The sequence below is a fragment of the Culex quinquefasciatus genome, chromosome 2 (genome assembly GCF_015732765.1).
Source record: "Culex quinquefasciatus strain JHB chromosome 2, VPISU_Cqui_1.0_pri_paternal, whole genome shotgun sequence".
Classification (NCBI taxonomy): domain Eukaryota; kingdom Metazoa; phylum Arthropoda; class Insecta; order Diptera; family Culicidae; genus Culex; species Culex quinquefasciatus.
The window spans coordinates 83,816,005-83,836,594 of NC_051862.1; the positions used below are offsets into that span (position 1 = coordinate 83,816,005).

At 36.3% G+C, this 20,590-nt stretch overlaps 1 protein-coding gene across 4 annotated transcripts in view; it reads left to right on the forward strand.

Moving 5' to 3' along the window:
• The window catches only part of LOC6033402 (LIM/homeobox protein Lhx6), a 245,337-nt gene that overhangs the window by 63,003 nt on the left and 161,744 nt on the right, over window positions 1-20,590 (forward strand). Inside the window, exon 2 of one of the 4 annotated variants that reach the window (XM_038252591.1) lies at window positions 5,671-5,743. The exons of the other annotated variants lie outside the window; for them this stretch is intronic. The gene's annotated coding sequence lies outside the window, so the exon portion shown is untranslated. The remainder of the gene's footprint in view (window positions 1-5,670; window positions 5,744-20,590) is intronic. 4 annotated transcript variants of the gene reach the window in all.

Below are 20,590 nucleotides of genomic sequence, written 5' to 3' on the forward strand. Positions count from 1 at the left end.
TGCAAAAATTAAAGCGGCCAGCCCTACTGCGTTGTGTTTACCGCAGAGAGGATTCTGAGAACGGATCACATTTCACAGAATCTACAGGGGAGGAGGGATGCGTGGACATACCGTACCAAACGCTCCGATTTATGATTGCAGTGGTGTTGTGTAGGGTGTGTTAAGTGTAATAATACATAATTATTAATTTATATTCATTTATAATGAGTTACCTGCATACCCTGCTGAAAACAATATTTGGTTATGAATGGAGACGCATAAAGAACAGAAGCAGGATGATAAAGATTGTTAAAGTTAAAAAGTTAAAAAGTTAATTGACTTTAAAACAGGAAGGTAGAAGAATTGAATTAGGATTTTACATGAATAAATATAACGAAGAAAAGAGTGAACGAAAACTAAGAGTAGTAGGAGAAAAGTCAAATAATTCATAAATTCTTTGAAAAGGATGCACTGCTCAGGATGTCCCGGACGCGCAAGATCGTGAAACCGAGTCTCATTAAAACTGGACCTAAACTAGAAGCGGCTTTTTCAGGATAATCCTTCGCCGACAAAATATCACAGCAACAGCATCCACTTTTGATAACGATTAACCTAACGCTCACTGTTTCTCACGCTTTTCCATTTATCGCGTTGAACGGTTCGAATTTCACTACTACAAGATCGAAGCTTGAATATCTACCCCCTGTGACGAAACGAGATGGCGATCCCCTGCGATGAAAAGAGGTACGATTTGGACTTGCATCCAAGTTATCGCAGAAAGTTTTATGCAACCTATGCCCATTGAAAAAAATGTCTCCGGAACGACGGAAAATGGAACAGCGCCGAAGCAAATGTCAAGTGGCATGAAAACCCAAATGAAAACTTTTTTTTTAAATTTGATTTTTTGTGGATAATCTTCAAAATTAGGCAAACACTTCACTTGATACCCATAATATGAACTTTAAATAAAATGTTAACACCAAATTTACACCGCAGAGTCACGCCAACTTCGCAAAAATCGTATCGAAATGAAGAGCAATAAATGAACGAACCGACGCGTTTCGTATACACGGAAACTCCGGCTTGTATTGTATATTTCTTTGAAAAAAAACTTTTTTTGGAATGTTATGTAATGTAATGCAACGACGTTTTTTTTATTTGAAAGGATTTTATGAGAAGTTAATATACTTAGAAGTTAATATACTTAATAACATGAATTAGTAATTTCTGTTTCAAATATTTCTGATTCTATAAATACAGTGACTACAGAGAGAAGGGAAATACTCTTTGGTGACTATCAAAGTTATACCAGTTTGTGTCGTAGATAACGGAGTATTCTAGAAAGATGTAAACTAGCATTTATTTCATAGCCCTAGGCTAGCAAGGTCCCAGCCAGGACCCTCTTATCTTACAGGATAGTATTGCACGATTTATGTTCTTTTCGAATCTGCAATAACCCAGAGAAGTTCATTTGTTTTTTTTTTGTAACTTTGCAGAGTAACTTTTTAGAGTCTGAAAATTTGTTAAAATGTTGTAGAGTAGACCAAAACAAAAAAATCAATGTATCACAATAAGGGTACAGTTGATGTCACAATATTATTTTTTTATTCGTGGATGTCACAATATTACATTTTTTTAGGACTGATGATTTTGACCATTTTTTTCCAGTTTTTCAGAGATTTGCTTAACTTAATCTTATGATTCGGAATGTTTTTTAGACCGTTAAACAAATTGTGTATAATGCTGACCCTTCGGAAGTTTATTGTGGCTCGCATGAGCATCAAGCTACAAAAAAGGTCAAAACTTGCTAAACGTTCCGAAAAAAATACTAACGAAAACACACGAATGAGTTTTAGAGGTGAAAATTTCAAAAAACTTGTCAAAAATACACTTTAACAAAAAAATATAAAAATCTGAGAGCTTGATTTTTTGTTTGTCTACAAGTTTGTAGAACATTGAAACACTCTGAATAGTAATCTTACAATTTTTGCTCTAAACCCAAAAATGACCTCTTACAGGTTCGAAAAGTTCATGAAATTTGCCCAAGACATACCTCTTACCAATTCAATCAGATCAGCTTTTTTCTGATCATAATTAGTCAAAATAAAAACCCACTAAAATTTTAAAGTAATTGTTGCAGACCCGACCCGACCAGCGACTCCACCAAGACAGGACCCAGGGAGACTACTCCTACACTTGGATTGAGCTATCAACCTAACCCTTTAGGTTAGACCGGGGCCAACATTTACTTCCCCGTCCGACGGAAGGCGTGATCAGACAAATCTCGTCTCGAAAAATGCCACCGGGACCTTCTGGGATCAAACCCAGGCCGATTGGGTGAGAGGCAATCACGCTTACCCCTACACTACGGGTCCCGGCGATTTGTGCAAAACATTGTTCTAATGTGTCATTTTGGTCACTGATCACGATTTTGAGGTCTTTTTTCGATAATTCAACAATTTCAGCCTGAAATGGTGAGAATTTGGTAATTTGGTGTCAAAGAGACATTTATGTAAAACTAGACGACCCTTCAGAATTCTGAAAAATCTAGAGCGACATTTGAAAAGGGCGCATAAGCATTTTGACAGCCAGAACTATTTTGCCAATTCCGACCCAACAGGTTACTATTAAACAAAACCCGCAAATTTAAAAGGTAGCTGGGAAGGCCAGCTTTAGTTTAACAATTCGAGTTTTATGATGAAGTTACATGTTGGCTCGGAAATTACAAAATAGTTCCAGCTTTCAAAATGTTTATCCGCCCTTTTCTCGTGTTGCTCCAGAAATCGTTTTTTTTCATTAAAACACTCAAACGCTCGGGTAGTCATTTGACCCCTATTTTTTTTCTTAGAAATCCCATAACTTTTGATAGAATTGACCAATTTGGATGCTTTCGGTTGCAAAAGATCCAGATTTGTCTATATTTTGAACTGCCAGATGGGGGACAAATGTGGTCCATTTTTACCGGAGATATTCCGGATTCTGTTGTACCTCGGCCCTCCTATATGGGTATTTGGCCAATATAATAAAAACTTTTCAACAGAAAAATTTCGAAATGATGCAAAACTACAAGGCATCATCCTAATACATCATCCTGCAAAAATAATTGACATGGTTAAGTCCTACGGGGCAGCGGAGCCGGTTCCAGTTGGGCAACAATTGACATCAGCTCAGTGAACCGTTTCCGGATAGAACCTGTTCCGGTGCCCGAAGGTCTTCAGCATGTCATGTATCTGTGCAGGATGATGTTTTAGGATGATTCCTTGAAGTTTTGCATCATTTCCGATTTTATTCTGTTGAAAAGTTTTTATTATATTGGCCAAATATCCATTTAGGAGGGCCGAGGTACCCCAACAGAATCCGGAATATCTCCGGTAAAAATGGACCACATTTGTCCTCCGTCTGACAGTTGAAAATATAGACAAATCTGGATCTTTTGCACCCGGAAGCATCCAAATTGGTCAATTCTATCAAAAGTTATGAGATTTTTAAGAAAAAAATAGGGGTCAAATGAATACCCGAGCGTTTGAGTGTTAAAAAACAAAATAGTTTATAGATACCTCCGCCATTTTTCGTTACTCAACTGAATTATCTTTTTTTTTGAACATGTCATTTTGTTGGCAATTTAATGTTTTTTTTTTTTAATTTAGAACAGCCTTTTATATTAAAAAAGTTTCGGTTATTTTTAAAGAATTAATGTTCCACAAAGTTCAGTTTTACTACAAATTTCCATATCTTCACCATTTCAGGCTGCAAATGATTGGAAAACACGTATTTTTTCGCATGTTTAAAAATTGATGGAGTCGATCCGCCCCTCCGTCACGATATATCGAAAAAGGAACCTCAGATTCGTGATCAGGGACAAAAGTTACCCCTTAGGACGAAGTTTCACGCAAATCGAAGAGAGATTTGTTCAAGTGGTCACACAGATATTTGTGTACTTTTTTGAAGCCAGATCTTTTGATTGCTAGCACGAAAAACTATTTCGTACATCCCTACCATCTCAAAGGCCAATTTGGGTAAGATCTCTGCGACCTCCACCCATTCCTCATCCCTTTCAGAAGTGTGTGTAGTACTATCCGGTACCAATATAATCTTCAGACGAGTGCGGGAGACCAGGGGAAAGTGAATCCGAGATACGGTCGTAGATTGAATGGACAATAGAGCGATATTGGAAAACGAGATGCTGCTGCAGGAGAGAGGTCAATCCTGGCGTCCAAAGCACGACCGGACCGGGACAACCGACGTATGTACACATAAGGACATGCAAATAGTCGCACTGAGGAGGTTTTCCGTGGCTTGGCGTTCTCCGAACGGCGCCCAGGATGCAGCGTTGACCAAGTCGCTGTGTTTTTTTTTGTGAAAGAATTTATTTGGAATAAAAATTGCAGTATTTTCTAAAATGTTTATTGACGTGAAAAAGCCACCTCAATAAGCTACGACAATTTTTCGCCAAACTATTTTTAGCCTGCAAAACTGTTCCAATTAGGAACTTTTTCTCAGGACACTTTGCAAATCTTTTGGGGCCCTTCCCACTCCAACCAACTTCTATGTTTTAATATCGTTAAAAATTATAGCCGAGGCAAAAACTAACTTTCTTCATTACGGTTGCCATTCTAAGGCTATTCAAATGTACGGAGGCTCGTTTTAAAAGTAGCATCATTTTCCGGAAACGGAAAGAGCAGAAATTGCAATTTGTTTTACCAAATGGAAATATCAATTGAAAATTTAAAGATTTCGTGTAAATTAATAAGGTATATTGTTATAAGTTTAGGACTCACAAAATATGCAATACTCCCTCAAATACCAATTAAGAATAAAAGCAGCAATTTCCTGGAAAACCCCCCATTTCATACCTTGTAACTTTCCGCTGGTTTCCTTGCTGGCACAACCGACACACGCCAACCAGCCAACCAACCAACGAAACATGTGGCCAATAGCTACAGTTTTTCCCGAGGAAAGTCGGGGGAAATTACGAGAAACATACACCAACTGGTTCTGCCCCCCTTCTGCTGGTGCTGCTGCTATTTTCTGCAGTTTTAATTGGATGGCGTGTCGTCGTAGTCATTAACTCGATGAGCAAACATTTGAATAGAATGGAGCGAATAAAAAGTTTTTTTTAAGGAACACCCAAAATGGGAATGCAAAATATTTCTGTTGAAATTGCAAAAAGTGACTGTGGAGCATTCGCAGAGTTGATCACATTTACAAATACAAAAAAGCTTTTAAAATATTTCGTATTAAGCTGTTAGTCATACCTAATTCAAAGCACTTTGCTAAATTTTGTCTCTTATTTGAGTGCACAATTTATTTTCCAACATTGTGCCAGTATCACGACAGTTGGTTTGCCAGTTTGAGCTTCATTTAAACGGAAACGTACAATTTCAATTCACATCAGATTCACAGTTGCAAAAAAAAATAAAACAACCGAAAAATTAAGAGCAGACACCCCGTTTCCAGCAACTCCCCCCTCAGTCCCCTACCGCGCCGGACACAAATTCAATTTAAATAATGCGACCATTACCAATTATTATCGCGTTTCGCGGGTTATCGAAACCATTCATCAACGTCAATGATCCTTTTGCCCACACTCTCGTTCTCTCTCTCTCTCTCTTGCTCACTCGCACACATAATAAAAGCAAACTTTCACTCACACTCTTCTGTTTTCTCTCTCTTTCTCTTTTGCTTTTGCAGGTAAGTGGGTACATCCTGACCGGTCATCGCTGTCCAAGCTGCGAGGATTCAGCCCGGGCCGTTCGCACAGTGGGTAAGAAGGGTTTGATTTTTTTTTTAATCTGGATCGTAATAAGTTTGCAAAATGTACTTATTTTTGTTGTATTTAAAGCCAGCAAATTTAAACATTAGTAAATTTTAAATAAATTTATGTTCCATGTTTACTTTTTCAAACGCAAATTATGATTTATAACCCATCTTAAAAATGGTGAACGTAGAAAAGTAAAAAGAAATAAAAAAGTATAAAAATTGAAATTACTAGCCATGGTTTCAACATTTTAATGAAAAAAGTGTTTTAAAATGCATTAAACACCTGTCCAGTTGTTTGGCCATCATTTGCCACCAAAACATCTAAGTATTGACGAAAATTTTATTTCTTGCGAAAAATAAAATTTTGGTGGTGCTGTACAATGGAGTTTTTAAAAAAAAACGTTACTTAATCCACCGATGGTGGTTGGTGCCTTCCTCACAATTATGTACATATTTGTTATTGTAATAAGAATGTCAAACCTACAAATTTTATCTAAATTTTACTTCTTACAACATATCTACATGGAGTATGGGGTCTAGAATCCCAAAAATCATTGGACGTAATATTAGAATACGAGGCTGTTTCATGAAAATTGTTCACTTTCAATAGTTATATTACTTTAAAGTTTTGTAAGCCTTAAAGCAGTAAAAAAAATATCTGTTCATTTTTCCCGGGGGTTTCAAATCAACAAAATCCCGGGAGCCAGATTTCCGGATAGATCTTTTTCACCAACATATTTGAAATGCGGCCTCTGAAATGTGTACAAATGACACTTAGGTGCCCATAACTTTTGATAGGGTTATCAGATCTTCAATCTTTTGGGCTTGTTGGAAAGGTCTTTTGATTACCTATCCAACGATGGGTCGCATGATAGATCCGGACAACTGTTTCATCAACATATTTGAGATCCGGCCTCTAAAATGTGTACAAATGACACTAATCTGCCCCTGATCGCATAAATGTCCCATATGCATTTTCATCACTTTTGAGTTATTGATGCAGTTTGGTTCAAAATCGTGTGCTCTTTCAAAAGAGCATATAACATCCAGTACATCCAGAAATCAGAGGAAATCTATTTTTTTTTCGCGAGAACTCAACAAATAGCCTTATGTATGGGACAAACTTCAAATGCGTTTTTCTCAGCTTGCTGTTTTTGCATATGGGACATTAATGCGAACATGGGCAGTAATGTGCTCATAACATTTGATAGGGTTATCAGATCTTCAATGTTTTGGGCTCATTAGAAAGGTCTTTCAAATACCTTTCTAAAAATGTATGATCAGACGGGTTTGCTTACAAAAACCACCCTTTTTACAATCTTTCAAACTTTAGCCAGAATCGCTTTTTTAGCATAACTTTTGAAGTACTTATCAAAACTTCATAATATTAACTTGGGTCTTGTGGGACCCGAAGACGGATCGAATGAGACCAGAACGGTCCAAATCGGTTCAGCCAGTCCGGAGATAATCGAGTGCATATTTTTCGGTGCACGGACTCACAGACATACACACGCACAGACATTTGCTCAGAATTTGATTCTGAGTCGATGGGTATACGTGAAGGTAGGTCTACGAGGTTGAATTAAGAAGTTCATTTTTCGAGTGATTTTATAGCCTTTCCTCAGTAAGGTGAGGAAGGCAAAAATCAAAACATTTTAAACAAGCCCAAACATGCTAAATGCAGAAAGTGCATTTTAGATTGTTTTCAGTTGATTAGACTTCTATTTTCATGGAAATTTTGAAGTTTTTTGGCATTTTTTTGCCCCCTGATTTTTCAGACCAATTTTGAAGGGGGGGGACACTTGCAACGGTCTAAATGAAAAAAGCATGCAGAATTCTAAAACAAATACATTTGAAATTTGAAATTAAACTCATGTTTAGTTTAATTTACATTCTTTGCAATACTATATCTCAGCTACTAAAGATTGGATCAACAATGTCCAAAAAAGCTATTTTTCTTAGCTTTCCAAGTACAGTACAGACTCGATTATCCGAAGATTCACTTATCTAAAGTTTGATTATTCAAAGGTGTGTATGAGACTTCGGAAAATCGGATCCCATGTGTCCCATATGCAAAAACATATGGAACATTTATGCGATCAGGGACAGTGTAGTGCAACTGTCACTTTACACCGTCTCCTTTTTCAGCAACCATATTTTAACATAATTCACCATCACTTTGTCTAAATTTTACAAAAGAACTTTTCGAATTAAAAATTAAATTTTCCTTCTAAAATGACTTTTAAATTTCTATTGTGTGCATTTTCGATACATTCCAAAACACTATATTTTTCAATCGTAAACAGCAAAAAAAAAGTTGGATTTTAGAATATTTAAAATTTAACTCATTTTTGTGAAATAATACATAAAAATTGTGTAAAATGTGAACCTGATGAATATTCACCAGTAACTGATGTAAGTTCATCATTTTCTGATGTAAGATTACACATTTTTTTGACACATAATCTGTGATATCAAATAATACAAAAAATCAAAGGAGGATGTTTGTCAAAATCGAGTTTTGTAATAAGAATTTATTTAAAAAAAATGGGTAATTGGGGTAACATTAAGCGACTGCCCCCCCCTTCCCCCTCCCCCTATTCTCAGAAATTTGTTTTAAATTTGAATGAATGACGTAATTTTCAAACTGTCTAAATTATTGTCCCACCTTCCTTGATTAGTTAGGCACGGTAGTGATCATTACCTACAATTTTGCGAAGATTTTCGAATGTTTTCTTTGCCGTTTTCAATGGACAGCCCATGGCATATTCGGGCATAGATAATTTATTGGCAAAGTTTCATGCAAGTAGAAAACCCTCAAAATATAAATCAGTTTTTTTAATGCGAACTTCTAAAAAACTGCTCAGCTTTAAAATTGATTTCGGCTTAGTTGAACACAACTTTTGTTTTAAGTTTTAGTTTTCCCCTCCCTCTTCTATAAGTTTCCATGTTTGATGAATGAATAGTTTTGAATGATTGTTATCAATTTTATTTTGAAAAGATTTGTACGTCGGATAAATTTATATTATGATTAGGACTAGTCAGAAGATTTACACGGAATTTATTTATTTATTTTTTTGATTAAAACTCATGTTTATCATTTTTACCTAGTTTGTTTGTGATAATTTGTCTATGGAATATTTTGCTAACTTTTAATTCAACTAGCAATTTTGAAAAGTTTTGAAACATACATTCTTATTTGTTTTTCAAAATTATTTTTCATCGCCAAAAAATAAAACCTTTGTAATTTTTGTACATCTGTTAGCAAACTATAAACTTTAGACTGATCGCCAAAATGTCCCATTTTCATCGCTTTTTAGTTATTGATGCAGATTGGTTCAAAATCGTGTGATCTTTCAGAAAAGCCAACAACATCCAGTGCTTTATTCTGGAAATCAGAAGGAAATCCATTTTTTCACGAGTTTGAGTCTAATCGTGTCCAATTTTAATCCAAAGTGCACCCACTGTGCCCATTGTTCATAGGATCGCTATCGCGCTCGCTGGAAAGGGGTTTCCCGCGTGGATATCATATCATCGTGCAATTTGCACTCGAGTATGTATATTTATCCCTCCGGCCACCCCCGGTGGTGACCGTTGTGGGAGGAGGGGGTAGGGCGATGGTTTCCCAGGTGAGGACGTAAGTGATCGACGGCGACGGAAACTCCGAACGAGTGTTCCCGGCGTTAAGACCGTGAGTAATTGCGCACCGTGTTCGACTTTTGCAATTTATAATTAACTACAATGGATGGGGATCGAACAAATTTGCATTTTAATTATCTTTCGAAACCGGGTCGGTGGTGGAGGTGGTCGAAAGCATATGGACTGGTTGAGCGAAAATGGACACGTATGAAAGAGGAAGGGTCACGTTGCAGAAAATCGAAGTGGACTTTCGGCAATCCATTATTTATTTAATCACAGGATTCGAAGCGAGTTGTCCATAACAATTAATGGGTGAGCCAAAACACTAGCAACGCATATTTTTTAATATGTTTCGAAAAAATAAGAAAAATAGTTTACAAGTTGGTACTTTTGTTAGGTAGATTTATTGTCGATTTGAAACTTTTTTTTTCAATGAATTTAATAAATGTTTGTCTCTTAAGTGGAAGGCATTTCAATTCAATGCACTCTTCTTCAAAATTAGCGAGAAAACTTTGGCGCCATTTCTATTCTTCCTTCCTTACCTCAAGGCCAAGGTTGCGACTTCATCCCCAATCATTTTAACGTGAGTTCGTTCAAAACTTCGGCATCGGGGGAGGAAGAAGCAACAGAGCAAAAAGCCCCCAAACCAGGAAAACATAGAAAATCGTATCAGTATCACAAACATGATTTTCTCCTTACTGGTTCCCAGTCACACTTACTCGCTCAAGCACACACACACATACATACAGACAGACCGGCAAATACACACCCCCACAATCGGCACAGTGTCGGCGGCGCCTTCCCAAATACTGCTGAAACTGCTGAAAATCACACTCTCCCTCTGTGTATAGCCCCAGCCAGGAAAGTTTAAATGGAAAGAAAACATCATTAAAGAATTTATTCAGACCTCGTTAGAGAAGTTTAAATTCAAAAGTTATTATAATTTAATGGTGGCAAATCAGGGCTGCATTATTATAATTTTCTGTATGACATTAATGATGACGACGTCTTCTACTTGGTCCTTCTTCGTCGTCCTCGTCGTGTCCGGGGAACTTCCGGCCTAGGCCATCATCGCGGAAGGAGAGGGGCACAGTGTCTCACAAAACCCTGTGCGGGTGCATTTTGTTAGTAAACGGCCTGCCAGAAGATGCTGCTCCAATGTATGACAATTACACAACATGAATGGGGGAAGGGGAGGGAGGATGGTAGAAGGTCCACATTTTCTTTGGCCTCTCGTGCCTCTGATGCTGGTGCACATTAAAACGAAAAACTCGGATAATGGCAACGGACTTGATTTGCAGAGGAAGCGGAGAAAGAAACGCAATGAGGGTTGTGGTCACTAACGAAATCGGGTGCATGTTTGAGGGAGAAGTGAAAATTGGAATGGAAAGTATAGAAAGTTTTCTACTTTCACATTCCAACTCCCAAGCCTTAAAAAAGTTGGTATGGTAACTTGAACTCACTGGGTCTCGGACATAGCGGACATAGCTGAACCAATCGAGCTGATGCTTTTTTCTCGTGATTTGTAAGGATTTCTAGATGACCTTAGAATTCTGCAGAACTCAATTTAATCAAATCTGTAATTTTTGCGATCAAAAACATCATTTCAACATTTTTTTCGCGTGTAAAAAAAAATCGCCAGAATTTCCGCGAAGGCAGTAGCTATAAACACTTGGAACAATGTTTTCGGTCGCAGAAATTGCAGATAAGATCAAATCGAGTTATGCTAAATTTAACGATCTTCTTGAGATTCTTACAAATCACTGGAAACAAGAATCGTCTCGATTTGTTGAGTTATGCCGGAGAACCAGCGGATCGATGTTACCGTTCCAATTTTTTTGGAAGACTTGGGCGTTCGTGTAAGTTTGACGGACATGCGTTGGGCGTTCCAGTGTTAAATAAGATGGAGATTTTTGAAGAATGAGTTAATGGAAGTCGGGTAGATTTTCAGGCGAATCTAACTCTGTCTCCAACTATGGCTCATGAAAAATTAAAGAAAAACCAACCCCAACTCCAACTTCAAGAGATTTAGCGACTACGACTCCGACTCTAACTCTTCAAAAATATGCGACTCCGACTCGAACATTTATTTCTATACGGGTATGTTTTATGTTTTATGTTTTATGTTTTATGTTTTATGTTTTATGTTTTATGTTTTATGTTTTATGTTTTATGTTTTATGTTTTATGTTTTATGTTTTATGTTTTATGTATTATGTTTTATGTTTTATGTTTTATGTTTTATGTTTATGTTTTATGTTTTATGTTTTATGTTTTATGTTTTATGTTTTATGTTTTATGTTTTATGTTTTATGTTTTATGTTTTATGTTTTATGTTTTATGTTTTATGTTTTATGTTTTATGTTTTATGTTTTATGTTTATGTTTTATGTTTTATGTTTTATGTTTTATGTTTTATGTTTTATGTTTTATGTTTTATGTTTTATGTTTTATGTTTTATGTTTTATGTTTTATGTTTTATGTTTTATGTTTTATGTTTTATGTTTTATGTTTTATGTTTTATGTTTTATGTTTTATGTTTTATGTTTTATGTTTTATGTTTTATGTTTTATGTTTTATGTTTTATGTTTTATGTTTTATGTTTTATGTTTTATGTTTTATGTTTTATGTTTTATGTTTTATGTTTTATGTTTTATGTTTTATGTTTTATGTTTTATGTTTTATGTTTTATGTTTTATGTTTTATGTTTTATGTTTTATGTTTTATGTTTTATGTTTTATGTTTTATGTTTTATGTTTTATGTTTTATGTTTTATGTTTTATGTTTTATGTTTTATGTTTTATGATTTATGATTTATGTTTTATGTTTTATGTTTTATGTTTTATGTTTTATGTTTTATGTTTTATGTTTTATGTTTTATGTTTTATGTTTTATGTTTTATGTTTTATGTTTTATGTTTTATGTTTTATGTTTTATGTTTTATGTTTTATGTTTTATGTTTTATGTTTTATGTTTTATGTTTTATGTTTTATGTTTTATGTTTTATGTTTTATGTTTTATGTTTTATGTTTTATGTTTTATGTTTTATGTTTTATGTTTTATGTTTTATGTTTTATGTTTTATGTTTTATGTTTTATGTTTCATGTTTTATGTTTTATGTTTTATGTTTTATGTTTTATGTTTTATGTTTTATGTTTTATGTTTTATGTTTTATGTTTTATGTTTTATGTTTTATGTTTTATGTTTTATGTTTTATGTTTTATGTTTTATGTTTTATGTTTTATGTTTTATGTTTTATGTTTTATGTTTTATGTTTTATGTTTTATGTTTTATGTTTTATGTTTTATGATTCATCGCTCCTTCATTGAATTTTAATCATGGGTACCGAAAACCGGGGTGACTTTGTTAGATTTGATACTTTTCCGTTAAATATAGAGTACAAATTAAATACGTACGTAATGTTATGGAATTTTACTGACCGTGATGGAGAAATGTTCAAAGAAGAAGTTTTCAATAAAATTTTAATAAAGTTTCAAAACAAACATTACGAAAATGTGTCATGATTGCAAGAATCGAAAAAGAGTTCATATCGGGAAACGGAATGTATTTTCGGATTCAGGAAAAGATAAAATTTGCTTAAAAAAAAATAAGTTTTATGTGTTTTTGAAACACAATAAGAATAAATCTCGAAATGTATATTTATTTTCGGTAAAACTAATTTCATATGAAATGTGAAAACTTTTGATTCGTGCTTCGTATTCGTTTAAAAGGGAAATGTAAATCATTATATTTGTAAACAAAACCTGTTTTAAAAAAATTTTGTTTTATAAAAAGTCAGAATTTTTTATATAAATATACCTACTTCCATCATTGCCAGGATTTTTCTTGCGAAGATATCAATTTTACTTCCCTGATAAATTTTACAAATTCTACAAATTGTTCAGAATAGTACCCTACACGTGTTGATCGAATCGTTGTTATTCGATGATTGTTAACCAGGAGGTCAATGATTGCATCACAACATTTTATAAATTTTGAGAAACATTTGATTTAGAAACAAAATTCTTTCTGTGGCTTCAAGAAGGGTACATGCGGCATATGCATTTTAGTGTAGTTATTTGTTAATATATTGTTAATATATATTGTCAATATATTGAATTAAATATAGAACATTTTAAACTGATGATCAATTCTCCATAAAACTAAAAAATAATAACATGGATTTTTTTTTCTTAAAGACTACAGCAACCTCAGTGATTGAACGTTGGACGTAAAAATAAAACTTGAACGATTTAAATCTGATTTTACCTAGAAAAACTTTGACTGTCAAAGTCAAAGTGCAAAATAAGAATTCTTAAAGAAACTATTTTTTTAAACCTTGTGTGGTCTACCCCAGCACATGTTCATCCAGGTTTACGGTACACCTTTTTAAGTCGGAAAAGTAGGACTTCTTCAGTAGTGAAACATAGGTAGTTTTCAATTATCTGAAAACATTAAAAATAATAAAAAAGCTTTGCCAAATTGTTATATGTAATTGAATAGGGGTATTCAATAGGGTGGTCCAAATCTGGACTTTTTTGGGGCTACTCCCTGAAATCAAAGATTGACCCATCACTAGGCTAAATTCCAAATTTGAGCTCATTCTGACCACGGGAACCCCTCCCTCCAATCGCTTAAAGTTTGTATGGGAAAAATCGTCAAAATGTATGGAGAAAAGCAACTGTTTTACTTTTTACCTGTAGAAGGCGCCATAATTATCCGATTCTTACCATTTCTTAAATGTAGAACCTTCATTAAATTTAGAACAACTTTCCCGAAGACACCATATTTTTAGGATTTTTCCCGCGAAGTTATTAGCGCCCAAAACTGACCCTTTTTGCGCGGCCAGCTGTAAGGGGCTACCTAACAACGATGTTTATTTCCAATTCGTACACGCACGTGCTTTCTCTCAGGTTCAAACTCTCTCACGAGCTTGCCTGCCTGCCTGTTTACCTACAAGCGCGCGCTGTTTCTCTGCTTGGACTTTTGTCGTCGTCGTCGTTTTTGTTTGCTATTCGCTGCGCTGCGTTTCTTGCATGTTTATTATGATTTTCAACTAAAATAGCAGGATTGTTTTGAGATATATTTAGCATATTAAGTCTTAAACTTTGTCAAAAATTAAAAAAAAACTGCGCTGAAAAAAATAGTTTAAAGAAAAGACAGCTTAGGCTCAGTTAAAAAATTACAGCAAATGTCATGAGAACAGGGTTTGTTTGTTTTTCCAAGCATTACACGCAGTTTTTCGTATATGCTAAAGAAACATGATGATGATTCAATTATTAAAAAAAAATCTTCAGGTAAAACGAATGTTGTTCCTTTAGGTAGTTTGCTTTAACAAAAATATACTTTAGTACAAATCAGAACAAATCAAGGCAATTTTACAATTATTGCTGCGAATTTTCATTCATACTCTCTAAAATTATTTTTTTATTCTTTCTGGAAGTTTCTTTCTGTTTTCCTAGACCACCTGCAACAAATATTGCAACTGTTTATCATTTTTTGTCAGTTTACCTGTAATTTTTTCGATTCAGGGAACATCTCTTTCTGCACAATCGTTAACTACCTTCAGATCTTGCAGTTGCGGCCTTCCTTTAAGATACTCGTTTGGATTCAGTTTAAAAAAAAAATCTAAGAAAATTCCTTCCTTTTTATCTAAAAAAACTGCATTGTATTTCTTGTAACAAAAGCAGATAAATTTAAATCCAAAACGTTTGCCATTAGGTTTGGATCAGAACAGATAACGATTCATGGATGAACTAATTCATCAAATTTGTATTCTCTCTCACATGCTCTTATAATATGATATCTATTGCTGTGTTTTTTTGTTTTGTTGATCACATATTACATTAAATTTTATATCTCAAAACAATCCTGCTATTTTAGTTTATAATAAACATGCCAGGAACGCAGCGCAACGTACGGCAAACGAAAACGACGACGACGACAAAAGTCCAAGCAGAGAAACAGAGCGCGAGCTTGTAGGCAAACAGGCAAGCAAGCTCGTGAGAGAGTTTGAACCTGAGAGAGAGCACGTGCGTGTACGAATTGGAAATAAACATCGTTGTTAGGTAGCCCCTTACAGCTGGCCGCGCAAAAAGGGTCAGTTTTGGGCGCTAATAACTTCGCGGGAAAAAATCCTAAAAATATGGTGTCTTCGGGAAAGTTGTTCTAAATTTAATGAAGGTTCTACATTTAAGAAATGGTAAGAATCGGATAATTATGGCGCCTTCTACAGGTAAAAAAGTAAAACAGTTGCTTTTCTCCATACATTTTGACGATTTTTCCCATACAAACTTTAAGCGATTGGAGGGAGGGGTTCCCGTGGCCAGAATGAGCTCAAATTTGGAATTTAGCCTAGTGATGGGTCAATCTTTGATTTCAGGGGGTAGCCCCAAAAAAGTCCGGATTTGGACCACCCTAGTATTCAATCATTAATTTAGTTGAATATGAAGCTTTACAGAGTTTCAATAAGGCTATTTTATAATAAATTTTCTTAAAACTTTTGCAAAACGGGTATACACGGAAACCAATTAGTTACTATTATGTTCTCTGAAAGGTTACATTCACCCTATTTGATTGGAGGGTATTAATAAACCAGGACACGGCTGATGATAATGACACCCAGTGTGTGAGTGTGTGTGTGTGTTGGTACGCCACGCGGAAGATGAAAACAAACAGAAAACTCATTTGATGACTCCATCATTACCCACACGTGCACACAGATCTGTTTAATTAATTAATCTATTAATTAAAATCGATTAAGGTGCCACGCAGACCACCCTCATTTATGAGTGTGTGCGCGTGTACGTGTGGGCCCAGACCACACACACACACATGTGCGCGTGATGGTAATTTGAGCTGTGCATACAAAATGTAATTAACTTTGGTTCGGTTTCACCACCTAGCCAGGGGAGGTAGGTGGTTCCGGAAGAGGGTGGTGAAATCATAAACTAAGCGCGAAAACGCATCGATGTGCGATGGCAGCACGCACTTCAAATATTTGAGAGGTAATATCAAATTACCTGCGCCATTATAATGTAGTTGGGAATGGGTCACTTGAGAATATTTATCCGAACCAAAGATGTTGCATAATTAAGTTCCACCACCCACCCACCACTTGGCGTTGCGGTCACGAATTAGTCTAATCAGCGAAAGGGCACAGCTCTTCAACAGTGCAAGTAATAAGATGAGAGGTTTCTGAGATTGTGGTTAAAAGCAATCGTTTGCAACACACTTGGATCGGATAATCGATTTTTTCGTTTTGCCGAACATGATCTTAGATTGAACTTTGATGATAATTGTTGAAATCTAATGATTTTAGTATACAAACTGATTTTAAACAACTCTAACTATTCTTAAAAAAAAAGAAATCAATGTTCAAATCACCTCTGACATTTGACAAGTATTTCCTTGTTAAAATGATAGTCTGCAAAACAGAGATAGAAGAATCTTCATCAATTTTTCCGGTTACTCTATTCCTGCTGCAAAGTAATAGTTTAGTTTATTTTTAAAACAACCATGAAAAACACACAAATGAATACACTTTTCCATACTGCCCCATAGTAAAATTTGCATCCTTTTGCCATTCTAATTGAAAAGGTGTCACCTCGTTTTTCCACTCTCGACAACTTTCTATCGGCACACCTATCATCAGGTGGCAACCAGAAAAAAGGGGGAAGTGATACACTCACTAAACTCTAAACTCACAATCACACACTGCGCTGAGCAGAGGCAGCACGTTTGCACTCACTCACACGTGGACTAGCAGTTGCAGCGTGCAAGTGAGTGAGCTGGCACACACACACACGTACGCACACACTCACACGCTCGGAGATCCTAACAAGCTGAACGACAACAATGCTTTTAGCGGAGAATGGGTTTTGCTTGTAGTCGATATAAATGTTTTAAAGAGCATTTTAATGTTTTCAAATATATACGCATAGCGCCACCACACCATCAGCAGGCAAAAATATCCTTGTGGCTGCGGCGACGACGGCGACGACGACGAAAAACGGGGGAAAATTGCGCAAGAGAGTGAAAACGAGTGAGTGAGTGAATGGAATGGAATGGATGAATGAATGAAGGGCAACAAAAAAGCAAAAAAAAACACACACAAAAGACGAAGGAAAAACAACAGTGTGCCACGAGTGTGAGTGAGGAAAAGCCCGCCGACGACGTCGACGTCGTGAGCCATGTGACAGAAAGGCGGTAATTTCTCTTCATAAACCTTTCAGCGTCGTCGACGGTGGCCTGGCATTTGTCGCCGGCACACACACGTGGCTTGCGGAACGTGGCAATGATAATAGGATTGTTATACGCGGTAATGGGCTCTATTACCTTGAAACCGGTGAGGAGTACACGCGTGTAATAATGTAAAGTGCTTCCGAATTATATTTGCTAGTTTTTTATTCGCATCCTAAATCTTCAATACAACTGAAAAACTTTTTTGAAGATTCAGTGGAGAATTTCCCTTGTCCCCCCAAAAAATGGGGCATCCACACTTCCCGTCTTCTAAATCCTTTTCCTTACCTCGATGCGCAGTGGAGATGGCAGCGGCTTTAAAATGAGTGCCTTTGGCGTTTTAGATCTTCACTGGTGGAGTTAATTTCATTTCCAATAATAATATCCTGTAATTTTTTAAATTAAATATGTCTTAATTAAACTTTCTTATAATAATTACATTTTATTTACATGCTAAGTGGTATGGCTTAATGCTCTTCATCTTTGTTGTATTTTTCGTTTTGTTATCAACTGTTCACATTCATTTATATATTTCAAATTGTTTTACATTTTTGCACAGAATAGAATACATTTGGGTAAAAAAAACAAAAGAAATCACTTTAAAAAACTAATCCTAACTTAAAACTAAAAAAATAAATTCATTGAAATATTCAACATCATTAGAACGAGTAAACTACGTACTGTATTCCAAGATAAATTCTCCAAGCGTTCTTACTTGTTCCGCACGAGTTTTGCACCCACGTAGTGTTGTTGTCATCTCGATGAAAATGTTCAGAAGTTCTTGTGGTGAAAACAGGTCACTACTGCCTTCATCCGTTGATGTTGGTTGGTTTTCCCTCGGTTGCTGTCTGAAGCCAGGAGGTGATGTGTTCTCTGTAACTTTTTGCCGCTGATTCAACGGCAATGGCTGCAGATTTGAACCACTCGAACAGATCCCGCTCCAGGTGACGCCAAAGCAGGAAAATTCACGTCCGTGAGTGCTGGTGGTGTTTTGGGACGATTTGGTTGGTGCCTTGTCGTTGCCTGCTGCCGAATTTTCACTAACTCAGCACTTTTTGGCAGACATGCATCGGCACTATGAGCTCTTTTTAACGGCACTCAGCTTGTTATAGATGGCATTTTCGTTTAAAGCAATGTTATGCTTGTTGCTAGGTAAAAATCTCTTGATTTTGGCTTGAATAATGTGTAGAAAACATTGGTTCATTGGAAAACCCGATTTTAGATATATGTTCATGTAAATGTTCTCTTAAGCTCTCAAGAAGAACTTCTTAAAAGCTCTTTGAGTGCAATTAAGAGTTCTTAACCTATATCTCGGTTGGGTTTCAAAATAATCTCTCAGGGTCTTCGGGAGCCTAAAAGACAAACGTAATTAGCGTATTCTAATCACTGGCACAACATGCTGGGTATCTTCTACGTGAAATGCCAAACAAGTTCTTCTAAAAGAGGAGTTAGAGCGGATGCATGTCTGCTTTTTGGGCAGCTCCGATTCTTGGTCGAATGGTCGCCACCGCAATTGAAGCATTTGGCTTCGGTGTTCTCGTTGATTGTTTCGCAAGCTTCAGTTTTGAGCTCACCTCCGCAGGTTGCACAATGACTCTTGATGAAACAGTTCCTTCCACCATGTCCAAACTGCAAGCAGTTCGAACATTGCGTCACGTCACGGTGCACCGGACCAGGCCTGCAAAATGTTTCCAACCCAGCGTACACATGAAGCAAACCAAAATGTCAGTTCTCTGCTAGCATCTGACTGTAAGCCTACTGTGTCCGTTCAACCACTGCCGCCTGACTCGTGCCGGTCGGCTGCTGGAGAATGAGAGACGTGAAAAAATGAGCTACACTCACTCAATTCGTGTCGTATGACTGACTCGTAAAATCCTCTCTAAACACTATTTTGACTATTTTTAAACAATTGAATGGTTCTTGACTGTGCAAAACACTTAAAACAACCATAACTTATATTCAAAATTACATTTCCACGCATAAATACCAACTTTTTGTGTAAAAACTTGTTTCTTTATGTGTGTGCGTGCAACGTCGAATGAGCGTTGGTCGACTACTGAAAGTACAGGCCACGGAGGACCTGTTTCATGGGGCGTTTACCTGGATCGTCATGGCTGTAGTATTCAATCTTTGTGTTGTTCAGGAAATCCCGAACGTAATTGTAATCCTTTCTGATAGGTAGCAGAATTTTGAGTCCATCAGCACACAAGCGAATGGAAGCTCGTAAAGCACCAGATTTGATAAACCCGGTCAGCCACTTTCGCACTGAATCCGATGTTTTCACAAAAATGGGTGGCTCCTTTTCCTGTCGTTTAAATTCTTCTTTCTCGCTTACGTCCACAGGGAGGGTAGTAAACTGGTTTCCAGACGAAGTTTGAGCGTCCTTGCTCAAACTGCCTGGCTTTACAGGTAGCACAACGGCAGTCTTGACCTTCTTCAAATCTGCCGATCCTGCTGGTGAGGACCGCCTCTTTTTCTTGCCGTGAGGCATTTTTTCCATTTTGGAAATATCATATCAAGTGAAACGATATCCTTTCTTTGATAAAGCGATTAAAAAATAGAAACAGTTCAACTCCGTGCCGTCATCTGGGAGCACCAACACACTTGAGGTGAATCGAGACAGCTGTTCGAGAATAGTTGACCAACAGTTCTTACTATCATTTTCTATCAGTCTGTCAGTCCAATGAACTGCCCTTTTTTCAGACTGCAGTCCCGATTCACCCTAGTTAACGGTATAGTATAGTATATAGTACTTTTAGTATAAAGTACTTTTCAAAAGGTGGAAACATGGGTTTCCTATGCTTATAAAACATTTTCAAATCAATTCATTTTATTTACCGAAATAACAATTTTACAGCTTGTGTGAATGGCTGATTCATAGAGATTTGGTGTTCCTTGAAACCAGGGCTGTGGAGTCGGAGTCGGAGTCGGAGTCGTCAAAACTCGAACAGCTGGAGTCGGAGTCGGAGCCGG